This window comes from Pieris napi, chromosome 16 (genome assembly GCF_905475465.1).
Source record: "Pieris napi chromosome 16, ilPieNapi1.2, whole genome shotgun sequence".
Taxonomy (NCBI): domain Eukaryota; kingdom Metazoa; phylum Arthropoda; class Insecta; order Lepidoptera; family Pieridae; genus Pieris; species Pieris napi.
Genome location: NC_062249.1, coordinates 785,403 through 799,237, shown reverse-complemented (window position 1 = coordinate 799,237; position 13,835 = coordinate 785,403). Strand labels below are relative to the sequence as shown.

At 37.3% G+C, this 13,835-nt stretch overlaps 1 protein-coding gene across 2 annotated transcripts in view; it reads left to right on the top strand.

Annotated features, from left to right (window-relative positions):
* Nucleotides 1-13,835, top strand: part of LOC125057580 — a 198,080-nt gene that overhangs the window by 140,185 nt on the left and 44,060 nt on the right. The window lies entirely within an intron of this gene.

The following is a 13,835-nucleotide window of genomic DNA, read 5'->3' as shown; positions in this document are numbered from 1 at the left end:
ATACTAATATAACAAAGAGGAAATAGTTTTGTGTTTGTTGAATAAATAATCAGTGGTTGTTTTAAAAATACTGCTAATAATTACGAGAGTGATTGCGTAAATTCATGTTAATATTTGCAGAAAATTATGAATTGTACCTACTATATTTTAACCCGTATACATTACCTCTGTTCATATTCGAAAGTCACTCATTCTGCTGGCACAATGGTGAGTGAGTCTTAGCGTCCGAGACAAGAGAACCTTCGACGATCGTACGATGCCTTTTGCCTCCCTCTAAATGGCAAATTTCCAGCGATATCTGGGCCCGCCGTTGGCCCATTAGAATTCTCAGATAAGCTATCTTTACACTTCGATTATCTAGCATTCTCTCAAGGTGACCAGACCGGCCGGAGTGTATTGACTTTGGCATCCTACATATGTTGGTTAGGGTACCGTATCCTCAATCTCCTCCAACTCTCAAACCTCCATTTTTATTTTTTTGAGCCAAGAATTACCTTCAGTACTTTCCTTTCGGCTACCAATTATTTCCCCTTTTCTTAACTCAAACAACTAATAGATTACTTTACCTTTTGAATCGGTTAATACCTGCTTGTTTGCGTCATGCGATTAAATTAGGTAACGTGCTGTTTTTGTGTAATATTTACGTAAATACTTCAATTTAAAGGCCGGCAACGCACCGACTGAAAATGGGTGTCTATGACTGCCCTTTTTGGGCGTCCCGTAGACTCGTTTAACCCTATTATAATATACACATATAACCCTATTATATATACATATAAATTAATATAATTACAATAAAATTAATAATAATCATGAACATATTAAAATACTTATACAGTAAGGTACATTTTCAAGCAAATATCCAGTAAAACGTTTTAAAACGAATAACTTAGACTTTTCTCCTACGAGCACATTACTTACTTAAATAAAAGATGGTCGCTCTATTTATTCCTGTACAGTATACTAGAATTAGTCATGTCTAGTACATTGTGAATTAATTTTGTTTATTAGAACAGAATGCTAAGAATGTCTGTGTATTGCTTGTAATTAGATTACATTGCGTAATTAATGTAATCTATTAATAACCCTTGATTTGAGAACTGGCAGTAAATGTAAAATAAGAAGCATTTAATATGTAGTTCTTTAATGACGTTCATAAGTGTACATTGTGTTACCTTAATGAATAAATGATTTTGAATTTGAATATACATATAATATCATAAAACTGTGTAAGAATAGGGTTCTAGAGCTCGACTTATCATCATCATCATATATTATGTCTTTCCTCCAACTTCTATTTTGTTTCCTTCAGTGTAGAGACTCTTGGGCCGTGGGTTTAAAGTCCACAGGCGCTAATTAAAGATTTAAGCTGGCACCTGATAGATAGTACCGGTGACCTCAGAGCTGGTGCTTTCCTCGCTCAACGAATAAGTATTAAAGGTTAAAGGTACACTGCCACAGGGACCAAACTTTTTAAATTTGTTTCTATTTATCAATTTTTAATTATTATTAATATGTAGTTTAAGAGTACAACATGTGCGTAAGGTAATTTCAAATCATTTGTGACTAACGACCCAAAATAAATAACGAAGACTGATTACATATTTATAAAGAAAACTGCGTAGTAAAATCGACGCCGAAATGTATCTGCCCCATACCTCTTTTGGTCAATGGTAAAGGTAATGTAGAAATTCTCTTTAAAGAACGCGTATTGTATTATACCTTTAATATAATCTGTAATTAACGGGACTACAACAGGAAATAAAAGCAATCTGCTAATGAGAAATAACTTTTGCTTAAACTCGTCAAAATATGTTAATAATTTAATAAAGTGGCTTTTTTATACGCACGAAGACTTATAAATGTAAATAATATTTGCATTTTCTAGTTTTATACAAATACATTTAGTTTTTTCGTCGTTTGAACGTTTTGAGAACCAGTTCAAAAAATATTTTGTTATCGCCCTAAAATGGTTATAATAATTTTATTTAGTGATCTGACCTTTTCTCACCCAACCTTATTATCCTGACCTTACAGTAAAGAAAAAATAGTAGCGCCCCTTTTAACACGATATAACAAAACTCTTTAAATCAGACAAGTGAGCCTACTGCCTTGGACCTCTGTCCTATAAACATACAGAATACTACATAATATGTAAGACTACGTACCTAAGTAGTATCTATGTATCCGTGACAAAATGAGAACTCATTTCTGTGTTTGACATTAAATTCAATACATTTTTATCAAACTAAAAGACTATTTTTATAAGTTCTAAAAATAACGTGTATGCGTAAAGTTATACAAGAAAATATGACATCTAAATTTTACACACATACACATCAATTATATTAAAACATAAGCAAGCTAGCAAGGGAAAAAATTAAACAAGAAACCACTAAATAAAAAAAAAAATAGCAATAAATGGAAACTTAAACTTCATTAACCCATGCTGTTCTGGAATAAGTATATGTTTAATAAAACTATAAATTTTATTATATATGACGCGTTCAAATACTTTAGCTAAAGTGTTTAAAATAAAAATTTGCCTGTAGTTGCATAAGTCAGATTTGTCTCCCAATTTATGTACTGGTATTACATGTGCAGCCTTGCGATTCTGTAACTCACTTTTCTAACTCTCACAGCGGTTTTCGCAGCGGCGGTCGCGCTCAAATCAGTTGTGAAGCAGTCATTTTATGATTTGGCATTCTGATAAGGAGGGACTTGTAGTTTATTGTTTATCAGAATTTGAAAAGTGAGTTACAGAATCGCAAGACTATTCTCCATGCATGAGGAAGAACCGAATGATAATGATTTATTGTAAACAATTGTTAACGGCAGTGACAGAACATCATAACACATAGCATTTTGCGAAGTGTGACGAATTTCCATCTGGGCTGGGTCCTTTATTTGGATTTAAGAATTTATATCTGTACTGTTAAGGAAATTAGCTGATTCATAAGAAAAGTCAATATTAGGCTGAGACATGGATTCATATACAGTGGAAAAATAACCCGCAAACACGTTACAAATAGGAGCACCCTCAATAGCCACTTTATGGTTAAACCTAACATGCAGGGATATAAGATTATTCTATTTTATTTAATATACATTTTTAAATAAAATAATATTCTAAAATAATTTACAATTTCCAAATTTTTTTGATTAAAAACATATCTGTTGGAAAGTCTAAAAGCGCTCTTGTATGGATAATATTTATTTTGCTGAAAGCTTCGACTCGCGTTTTGTTACGATGTTATGTGAATTAGATTTTCCATTTCATAATTTGATTGCAAGAAATATAATAAGATTTTCATATATTTCGCTTTTTAGGTAATTCTTTACGTCCAACGGTTTCATGAGTTCATTTTGTATTTGTAAAAATTTATTCGAAAATTATAGTTTGTTTTTTATAATGAATATCTATTTTTTATTTTTATAAAGGTATCTAAAAAGACATAAGCAGTGTTTGCCTAGTGGCATTAACGTGCGACTCGCATCCGTGAGGTCGTAGGTTCGATCCCCGGCTATGTGACTTCCTTTTTATGTGCGCATTTAACCTTCGCTAGAACTGTGAAACTTGCCTTAGACCCAAAATGTCGACGGCTTGTGTCAAGCACAAGATCACCTACTTGCCTATTACATTGCTCATTAACCAGATACATAAATCTGAGGCCCAGACCTAAAAAGGTTATAGCCCTATTGATTATTTTATTTATTTATCTATAAAAGACAGGAAGGACAGAATGATAGTATACTAAAGAAAATATACACTAAAAATTTTATGGAACTTCCGTTATTTATAAAAGACAAGATTTTTGTATATATGCACAATTTACACGGTGCGTTCTCGGCCGTCAAAGATCTCTTTTTTCCATTTATGGCTCTCGTATAAAGTTCCCATGAATCCTTTTACGTTTCAATACTAGGTCAAAACCACTAAAACAGACCGATCACGTATTGACTTAACGGGCCATATAAAACACTCGATTACCATTCAGTATATTAAGCCATTTCACACTAACCGCTTTTACGACCGTTTTTATACCTTTAACAAGATTTTCGGGTGCTTGAGATAAAACGTTAAGGATTTTTGATGTCTGTTATACTTTTGATGGGGTATTATTTTTATACTATCAGTGTTGGCCTAGTGGCTTCAGCGTGCAACTCTCATCCCCGAGGTCGTAGGTTCGATCCCTGGCTGTGCACCATTGAACTTTCTTTTTATGTGCGCATTTAACATTCGCTCAAACGGTGAGGAAAACATCGTGAGGATCCCGGCTTGCCTTAAACCCAAAAAGTTGACTTGTGTGAGGAGGCTGATCACCTACTTGCCTAATAGATTGACAAATGATAATGAAACAAATACAGAAATCTGAGGCCCAGACCTAAAAAGGTTGTCACAATTTTTTTATTTTATTTATTATTTTAATACTGCAAAATACTACATCAGGTTCATGAGTTATAATGTAAAACCAAAGAACAAAAGAGTGCGCATTACGCTTGTAGATAAATATACCATCTCTTCTCCAATCACACACGCGGAACGAGGTAATAAAATTCAGGCAAAACATAACCAGGTTTTGTGAATAGATAACAAACATAAAAATATAAATGCGTAATAATGATTTTCATTTAGCAAGTACTTTGCCTTTAAAACGCAGAATATCTATATTTTTTAGCTGATCAATAACTTGGTGCTTTGACAACATCATATTGTTTTATTTACATTATTAATATCTCGAGTAGACCAGTCATAGTCAGGAAGAGCCAGCCAATAGCTCACTGTCAATTTGTTTCTTCCACTAATACGCTGGTGAAGCTAGATTTTAACAATGATGTATGGTTTATTCATTACCTTTCCATTATTTTACAAAGCATAAACCATCTTGAATTAGTCTTCTATTGAGTTCTGCAAATATGTTTCGTTATTTTAGATTTACAAATATGCCTTTTACAGATCTTTTTTTTACTCATCAGAGTTATTATCTGTAAAACTACTAAGGTAGAGTTCAATTTTAATAATGAAAAATTGAAATATAAATTTATTCTACATGACTCACTAGTCGTGTCGGCCAGTCTCAATAGAGGCACAAGCCGGGGCGAACTGCCCTGGAGGCTATTAGAAAAGTTATATGTCGATAGAAAGATCTGCATAAACTGCACTGGACTAATGAAAACTACTATATCTCTCTATTTTATGATCCATTAAATATTTTAATCGTCCGTTAATAGTGTTGTGCATAAACTCAGCTCCGCCATTAAAAAAGTGATAAAAAGAGTAATCTCATTGTATTTAAAGCTGATCCTTTGAGCTTTAGGATATACTCCATAGGAAGAGTTATGAGCGTGCATTTTTACCGCATTTTTACGATTATAACCGCAGTTAACGAGTACAGGGGCACGCAGTTTCGTACTTTGTTGGTTTTGCGGTTAAGCGAAATTTTTCAGTAACGACAAAGAAGAGCAAAAATTTGATTTCTCTCATTTGTAAGTAAGAGTAATTTTTAAATGTAATTAAATATTTATTTTTGTTTATACTAAAAGAGTATAGTCTGATTTAAATATAGTTTAGTGACACTTTGAAGCTCCAAACTTCATATATTTTTACCGACATATTTAACAATTATTTTGAGTTAGTAGGCGTATTAAACTGATATTATATTTATTTTAAAACATAAATTGATCTGCTCTCTAAACATGTAGATACTTCTATACTATTGTATATACACATAATGGTATCAATCGCTTATATGAGTACTGGGGATAAATAAGGCGCAACTGCGTTTCTCTGTGAATACAAAATATTTATTTACAAAAGAAATATCTATTAATTTACATTTAATGAAAAATATATATTTACAAATTATTCACTCACCTGTGAATACAAAAGAAACAACATTTAAAGCCTATATTCAAGGTTTTATAAAATAAAATAATATAAAGAAAAAATTAAAACATCTTACATCTATTATGTCAAGTGACAAATAAAACATCATCGATCAGACGGCAAAGAAGAAAAATAAAACATAAAAAGAGTTTGTATAGGAAAATATGTTTTCCTTACATACATATAATATCTATACATAGAAACAGATACATCGCTGTCCTTAAGGCATAATGATTATATTTTAAACCATGGAATTGTATCTAAAATCTCTGAGATAATGGCATTGTATAAGCCAGGGGCAATTGAGTACCGAAATAGTTTTCTCAACTGTTACATAACAAAAAGTTTGGGTAACATTTCTCAACATACCTGAAGACGCTCACATAGTTTCATATAAACCGTAGAATGTCGTAGCACTATTGTAGCAAATCTGCTGTAATAGAAAACTTGACAGAGCTTTGGAGCGTCTCGAGGTTAAATTTTACAAATCTGATAGTGAATTGTAATATTTTTCAATTTTGTAAGTGTAGTACATATTCGTTGTTGATGTTGTTCTATGGAAATGACAAACATAAGTTGCCGTTTTACATGAATGTTCGTAATTATTGCTAAGCACCAGGTCCGTTCAAACCCTGATTTTACATTAATATATGTTTTTACTAAGACATAAGTTATGAGGATCATATTAATTTTATGGGCCTATTTGATGACATATTTGAGTTGACGACATATAAAGCGGGCCATAGACGGACTGCATGTTGCAGTCAAGACCGACTGCAACATGCGGTCGCCGCACGGCAATCTGCAGTTTCCATACTAAATTCATATTTGCAATACACGGACCGCTCGAGCAGTTCCTGAGGAAACCGCATGTCGCAGTCGGTCTTGACTGCAACATGCGGTCCGTCTATGGCCCGCTTAAGACACAGTGACACGTTCACTTATATCGGTTGTGTATCTGCACCATTGGATGGATTTATTGCTTGCTGCCCCCGCGAAATTCCTTTCGCTTTAATATGATATATATACTTACTTACTTAGCCTACCTTTTTAGTATCTAAATTCCTATATATGGAACATTTTGCTATGCTACCCTATAGAGACTGTTTGCTTTTCCGCAATAAAAACTGAAGTACTAAATAAGACTAAATATTCTTAATTTATAGTTCAGAGTTCAAGGAATTAATAAAAAATACTTGAAAATGTCCTGCCGTCTTAAGATTTGCAACAAATTTTGCGATTAAGTTTTATTTATATAGATTTAATTAAATCAGGACCAGACAACTCTTATACTACAACTTATCACTGCAATAAAGAAATATTGTTTCAATTATTCAAATCGCATAAGCCCATAAAATTCGCAAATAAACACTGAAACAAGATATGGTAGCAAACCGTTGAATTGACTGAATTGAATTCATTCGTATGCGGGACTCGTCATCCGCGGTTACTATTGCCTCGTTACACTGACATACAATATTTATTACGTCGTATTTTATCCAATCTGTCTGCTTACAAATTACTTCCAATAAAGGTACCCTTTCAAATAAAAGAAAAAAAAACGTGGATCCAATTATAGCTGTTTTAATAACATACGTTTGATATGTTTTGCGGTTGAACTTAATGATTATTACTGTAATACCTAGATAATATTAAAAATTATAATAAATATAACACATTAATTTTTTGTTTGTATTCGTGTAATCCTGTAACTTTTCATGAGGTATCTGGTTTATTAATATTATTTGAAAATCACACTGCTGTGCCTGCCAACACGGTAGCTACATATATTTTGTTTTGGTTAAGAGATCGTATATTAACACATGTTTAATCCAGAAATCGAACGCAGGTTCGTGATTTACGTTATTTTACAACGAAGGTACGTACCTGCTCTATGCTTTTCTAAATTTTATTCAAGTATGCGGGACTCGTCATAAAATATAAAAACTGGTGGAACATTTAAATGAAAACTCGTGTAAAAACTCTGTGTGTCAAGCAAATTATTTATTTCAATTAGGGCTATTAAAAGGCAATATAAAATAAAATAATATAAGTTAAAATATTTAAAAAACATCAGTCTAGTTGCCCCTGCCAAAAAGTAGTTTAATATGGAGAAGAATGGGCAAAAAACTCCATACTTACTATTTTAAAATAGTTTTTACAATATGTATGAAGTACCTACAACAACAAAAAACAACTATATACTAAAATAAATAGGCGCATGGTGTTATAAAAAACATTGCACCAGATAACTAAATTATTATGTAGATATATAGTGCTTTCATAACACACTTACATTTATGGCGCTTCTAAACGGGCCATGTTTTGCTGCAATTGATGGCTGCACTGTTGGCAACTAATTGCCCGGCCATTACAAAAATATTTTAATGCAGCTGATGGCCGAACAATCTATGGCTGGGCAATGTGTTGCAATATGTCTGCAATAGTATGTCCCATGATGCAGACGGGCTACACAAACCGGCAACAATGGCTGACGAAATCACACTTGTCGCAGCAGCTTATATTGTTTTAAAAAAGAAGAGATTGTGGATTCGACCTTACTTAAATAGGCGTGAAACTGTTGACAATTTGAGTCTAGAAATAAGCCTTGATTAATAAATTATTCAAGAACTTTACAAGAATGTCAAAAGCAGTCATTTTTACGTAGTAACCTAACGTCAAAATGCAGCTGATTGCAAAACACAGAATATAGCAACAGGCACACTTCACTCATAGCAAACTTCATGTCGCGTAGAAAAGGATACACTGTGCCATAACGAAGAGAGTGACTGAAACAACAATAGAACTGGCTGTGCAATATTGCAGTTGAATTCAATAGCCTAGCGATCGTCCGGCAACCCATTGGGGCAACATCGGCCATATGTGGCTATACAAAACATGTTTGGCTATATGGCCGGGACATTACTGCAATATTGCATAGTGTGGCTGCTATTGTTTGCAATGTTGCCGGCCACAGTATTGCAGCCATCAATTGCAGCAAAACATGGCCCGTTTAGAAGCGCCATTATAATTAACAATATCAAGTAATACAATAATTTTTTTTTATAAAAATCCCATAACTATGAATACCCAGCTTTAACAAGAACAAGAAAACAAGAACTATTTGTAGTTAGCTTTATCGTATGTTTGTGGAAGCCTTGCATCTCGGTCAAAGTATGTAACAACAAAATTAGCCGACTTCCAGCACTACCTACGCTTAACCACTCAATGTTACTTCAGAGAACGCGTTAGTATAATTATTCACAGCGGAGAGCAAATTATAGAGAGCTAAATAATAACTTTAAATTACTACTTTTTTCATTCAAACTGATGTCTCAGTTGCGCTTTCAAATTTGACTATTTAAATTTTATTATTACTAATATTTGAAGTATTATCATATATAAAAATTCTCGTATCACGGTGTTTGTAATTAAACTCCTCCGAAATGGCTCGACCGATTTTCGTGAAATTTTGTGTGCATATCGGTAAGGTTTTTCATCACCCAAATGTCTGAAGTTTTTTGTTTTTTTTTATGATACAGCATACAAAAATACATACAACCTTTAATTTTCACCCCTGTAAAATTAACCCCTATTTTTTATTATAGTAGATAGTTATTTTTATTGAACTAAACAAATGTTTCCTAGTAATAATATACATGGCAAAACAACGATTGCCGGGTCAGCTAGTTATAAATAAAATACATTTTAAAATTTACAGTACGTAGCATTATAGTAAATGTTTTATTTAATTGATTTCTTAAATTGGACTAGGAAACCTTGCAATATACTCTCCGCTTTTTAAATCGGCAATTTGTTTATTTTACATGATGTTTGTAAGTAGTAAACCATGATATGTTTAAATCTAACAAGTCTGAATCAAGTAAAGATATCTATCTTAAGAAATATATCTAGTGTATATTTATTTGAGCACAAAAAAGGGAGTACAATATTATTCCAAGTACGTTATAGAAAGCTCCAATACCTTTCTTGAGATTAAAGTTTTTCCATGGTAAAGTATCAAAGACATCATAAATAATGTATAGATATTGAATAAAGTTGTATAACAAAAGATGGAACAGAATACAGATTTCTTTGAATACGTCATATTGTGTACCGATAGTGAATAAATGAATTTCAAATATGTTACGAGTATTATATATTTTGTTGTTCCTAACTTGTTGACACATCATAAACATTGGAAAGATAAATGTTTAATTGACCGCGGTTTTGTCAGCTTAAATTTGAATATAATTATTAATCCAGTGCGCAACAACCCTAATGGGTCTGGGCCTCACAATTATTCCGTTTCTTCGATAATTTTTATTTGATAGATAGATAGGTGATCAGCCTTCTGCACCTGACACACGCCATCACGCTTTTTTGGGTCTAAAGCATGCCTTTACCGTACGAACGAGTGTTAATAGCGCACTCTGTAATAGATAGACTGTAATAGACATTACTATTATTATTATTAGAATGTAATATGATAGACTGAAAGATCAATGGTGTAGAGACAGAGATCGAACCTAAGACCTCAGGCATGAGAGTCGCACACTAAGGCCAACACTGCTCTTGTAACTAATATATAATAACAGTATATTATCAAAGAAAGGTGATGTATGGGGTGTGACATATCCGAGTGATAGATCATCTAATTTTCAAATAGGTGTATCAGATTTCTACCCGAAACAAATCGTCATAGTCGTAGAAGTCGTCTCTCAGAAAACCGGCGTGAAGTGATGCAATAAGTTCACCTTATTGTACTCGCGTTTCGTGCGGTGAGAGAGACTCCCGGAGCCCATTCCCCCCCCCCCATGAAATATGAAGGTGCAGAAAAAAGAGAATCTACCCCAGGGGGGTACCACACGCGCTCGCGGTGGAGAATCCCCCTCTGGGCGTCCAACACCAGGACACTCTGCGCCCGGTGGACGCACAGGCTGCCCTTCGTATTCTGGGGGGGGCAATTCTGCGCTCGGTAAAAACATTAATCGTTCTCGGGGCAAACGGAGCAATTTAACAAAGGCACCCCCGTCCACACTCGCCGTGGACTTCACAAATGTTAGGGGGCTCAATTCCAACATCAACGCTGTCCACTACCACTTAGAGACTGCGAAGCCGGCCTTGCTCTTTCTTACCGAGACTCAGATATCCCCCCCGGCTGATACTTCCTACCTCTCCTACCCGGGGTACAAATTGGAACATTCATTTGTGCCGCGGGCTGGAGTTTGCGTGTACGTCAGAGAGGATATCTGTTCTCGTCGCCTCTGGACGCTTGAAGGAAGGGACCTATCTAACCTCTGGCTGCGCGTAGACTGCGATGACCATCCGCGATTCTACGCATGCCTGTATAGGTCCCATAGCGGAAATACCGAAACTGACCGACTCATTGAGCACATCCAAATGGCTACAGATTCCCTGCTCGAAAGGGTTCCTACCGCTGAAATCGTGATACTTGGCGATTTTAACGCCCACCATGCCGATTGGCTCGGCTCAGAAACCACCGATCATGCGGGAAGATCCTTTCACGACTTTGCTTTGGCTTACGACTTGACGCAAATGGTCCCTGCGATTACGCGAATACCAGATGTGGATGGTCATAAACCCTCTTTGTTGGACCTTCTGCTGACTTCACATCCGGAGAACTACCAAGTCTCTGTTGAACCGCCATTGGGTTCATCAGATCATTGTGTGGTCCGGAGCATTGTGCCGTTCACGCGCCCTCTTCGGCCTAGCTTCACTGGCTGTCGCCGCGTGTGGCACTATAAGTCAGCAGATTGGGATGGGATGCGGTCTTTTTTTGCGTCCTACCCTTGGGGGCCCATTTGCTTTTCATCGAGTACTCCAGATGCCGTCGCTGACTCTGTCGCCGAGGTGGTCCTGCAGGGTATGGAACTCTTTATTCCATTCTCTGCGGTGCCGGTCGGTGGCAAGTCCCAGCCTTGGTTTAGGCGTTCTTGCAAAGCGGCTTTGCGCCGTAAGCGTGAATGCTTTAAAGCCTGGGCAGAAGCGGTGACATCCTGTGATGTGACTATCGGCGAACGTAAAAAAGCATACAATTCAGCCTCCAGGTCCTTCAAGCGAGAAATCGCTAAAGCAAAGTCAGAGCACATTGCCAGATTTGGTGAGAAATTGGCCCACCTCCCTTCGGGAACTCGAGCCTTCTGGTCTCTTGCCAAAGCTGTCCAAGGGAATTTCTGTCTGCCCTCAATTCCACCACTGCATAGGGAGGATGACTCACTGGCCCATACCGCGAAAGAGAAGGCCGATCTTCTAGGCTGTCTCTTTGCGTCGAACTCCACTTTGGATGATCAAGGGAAGGAACCACCGACATTATTGCGGTGTGATACTACGATGCCCGAAGTTATATTCCGGCAACGTGCTATCCGTAAAGCTTTGTCTTCCTTGGACATCCATAAGTCGAGCGGACCCGATGGCATCCCTCCAATTGTGCTGCGTACTTGTGCTCCTGAGTTGGCTCCGGTCCTAACGCGCCTTTTCCGGTACCTTTACACGCTCGGCACTGTTCCGAAGTGCTGGAAGATCGCTTCGATACATCCGATCCCTAAAAAAGGCGATCGCTCTGATCCGTCCAACTATCGCCCAATAGCTATAACCTCCTTGTTCTCCAAAATAATGGAAACCATTATTAACAGCCAGCTCCTGAGGTATCTAGAGGGCCACCAGCTGATTAGCGATTCTCAGTACGGCTTTCGTCGTGGTCGCTCAGCTGGTGACCTCCTTGTATACCTTACACATAGGTGGGCAGAGGCAATTGAGTCCAAGGGGGAGGCGCTGGCGGTAAGTTTGGACATAGCGAAAGCCTTCGATCGGGTGTGGCACAGAGCACTGCTCTCGAAGCTTCCAGCCTACGGGCTCCCTGAGAAATTATGCAACTGGATTTCCAGCTTTCTCGCTGATCGGAGCATCAAAGTCGTCATCGACGGAGCATGCTCCGACCTGAAACCTGTGAATGCTGGTGTCCCACAAGGCTGTGTCCTATCCCCGACCCTGTTTATTCTGCATATCAATGATATGTTGCAGCTTAGCAACATTCATTGCTATGCGGACGACAGCACTGGGGATACTTTTTACACTGGCCGGGCATGTATTTCTCGGGCTGTTGTCGATGAGTACCGGAACAAACTTGTGTCTGAAGTCGAAACTCTTCTACGTAGAGTCTCGGACTGGGGTAGACTAAATCTAGTCCAATTTAACCCCAAGAAGACACAAGTATGCGCGTTTTCCGCTAAAAAAACTCCCTTTGTCGCTACTCCCCTCTTTGAAGACACTCTCCTTAAAGCCTCAGCTAGCATCGGAATACTGGGCGTTGACATATCGAATAACGTTCAGTTTCGCGGTCATCTGGAAGGAAAGGCTAAATTAGCCTCCAAAAAGCTTGGTGTGCTCAGCAAGGCGAGACGGTACTTCACTCCGGGCCACCGCTTGCAACTATATAAAGCTCAAATTCGGCCCCATATGGAGTACTGCTCTCACCTCTGGGCGAGAGCTCCCCAGTACCAGCTCCTTCCACTTGACCGTATTCAACGAAGAGCGGTTCGAATCGTCGACGACCAGTCACTTTCAGTGCGGCTTGATCCCTTGGCGTTGCGTAGAGATGTGGGATCTCTCTGCATCTTCTACCGCATTTACCATGGAGAGTGTTCAGAGGAGTTGTTCGGTCTAATACCTGCAGCTGAGTTTCATCATCGGACGTCAAGGCAAAATACAAAATACCATCCGTATCACCTCGACGTCCGTCGTTCCACAACAGAGCGTTTTCTAAGGCAGTTTTTGCCGCGCACCACCACTATGTGGAACCAGCTGCCCACAGAAGTATTTCCGAACCAATTCGACTTAGGGTCCTTCAAGAAAAGAGCGTACCAATTCCTGAAAGGCCGGCAACGCACTTGCGAGCCTTCTGGCATTGTGAGTGTCCATGGGCGGC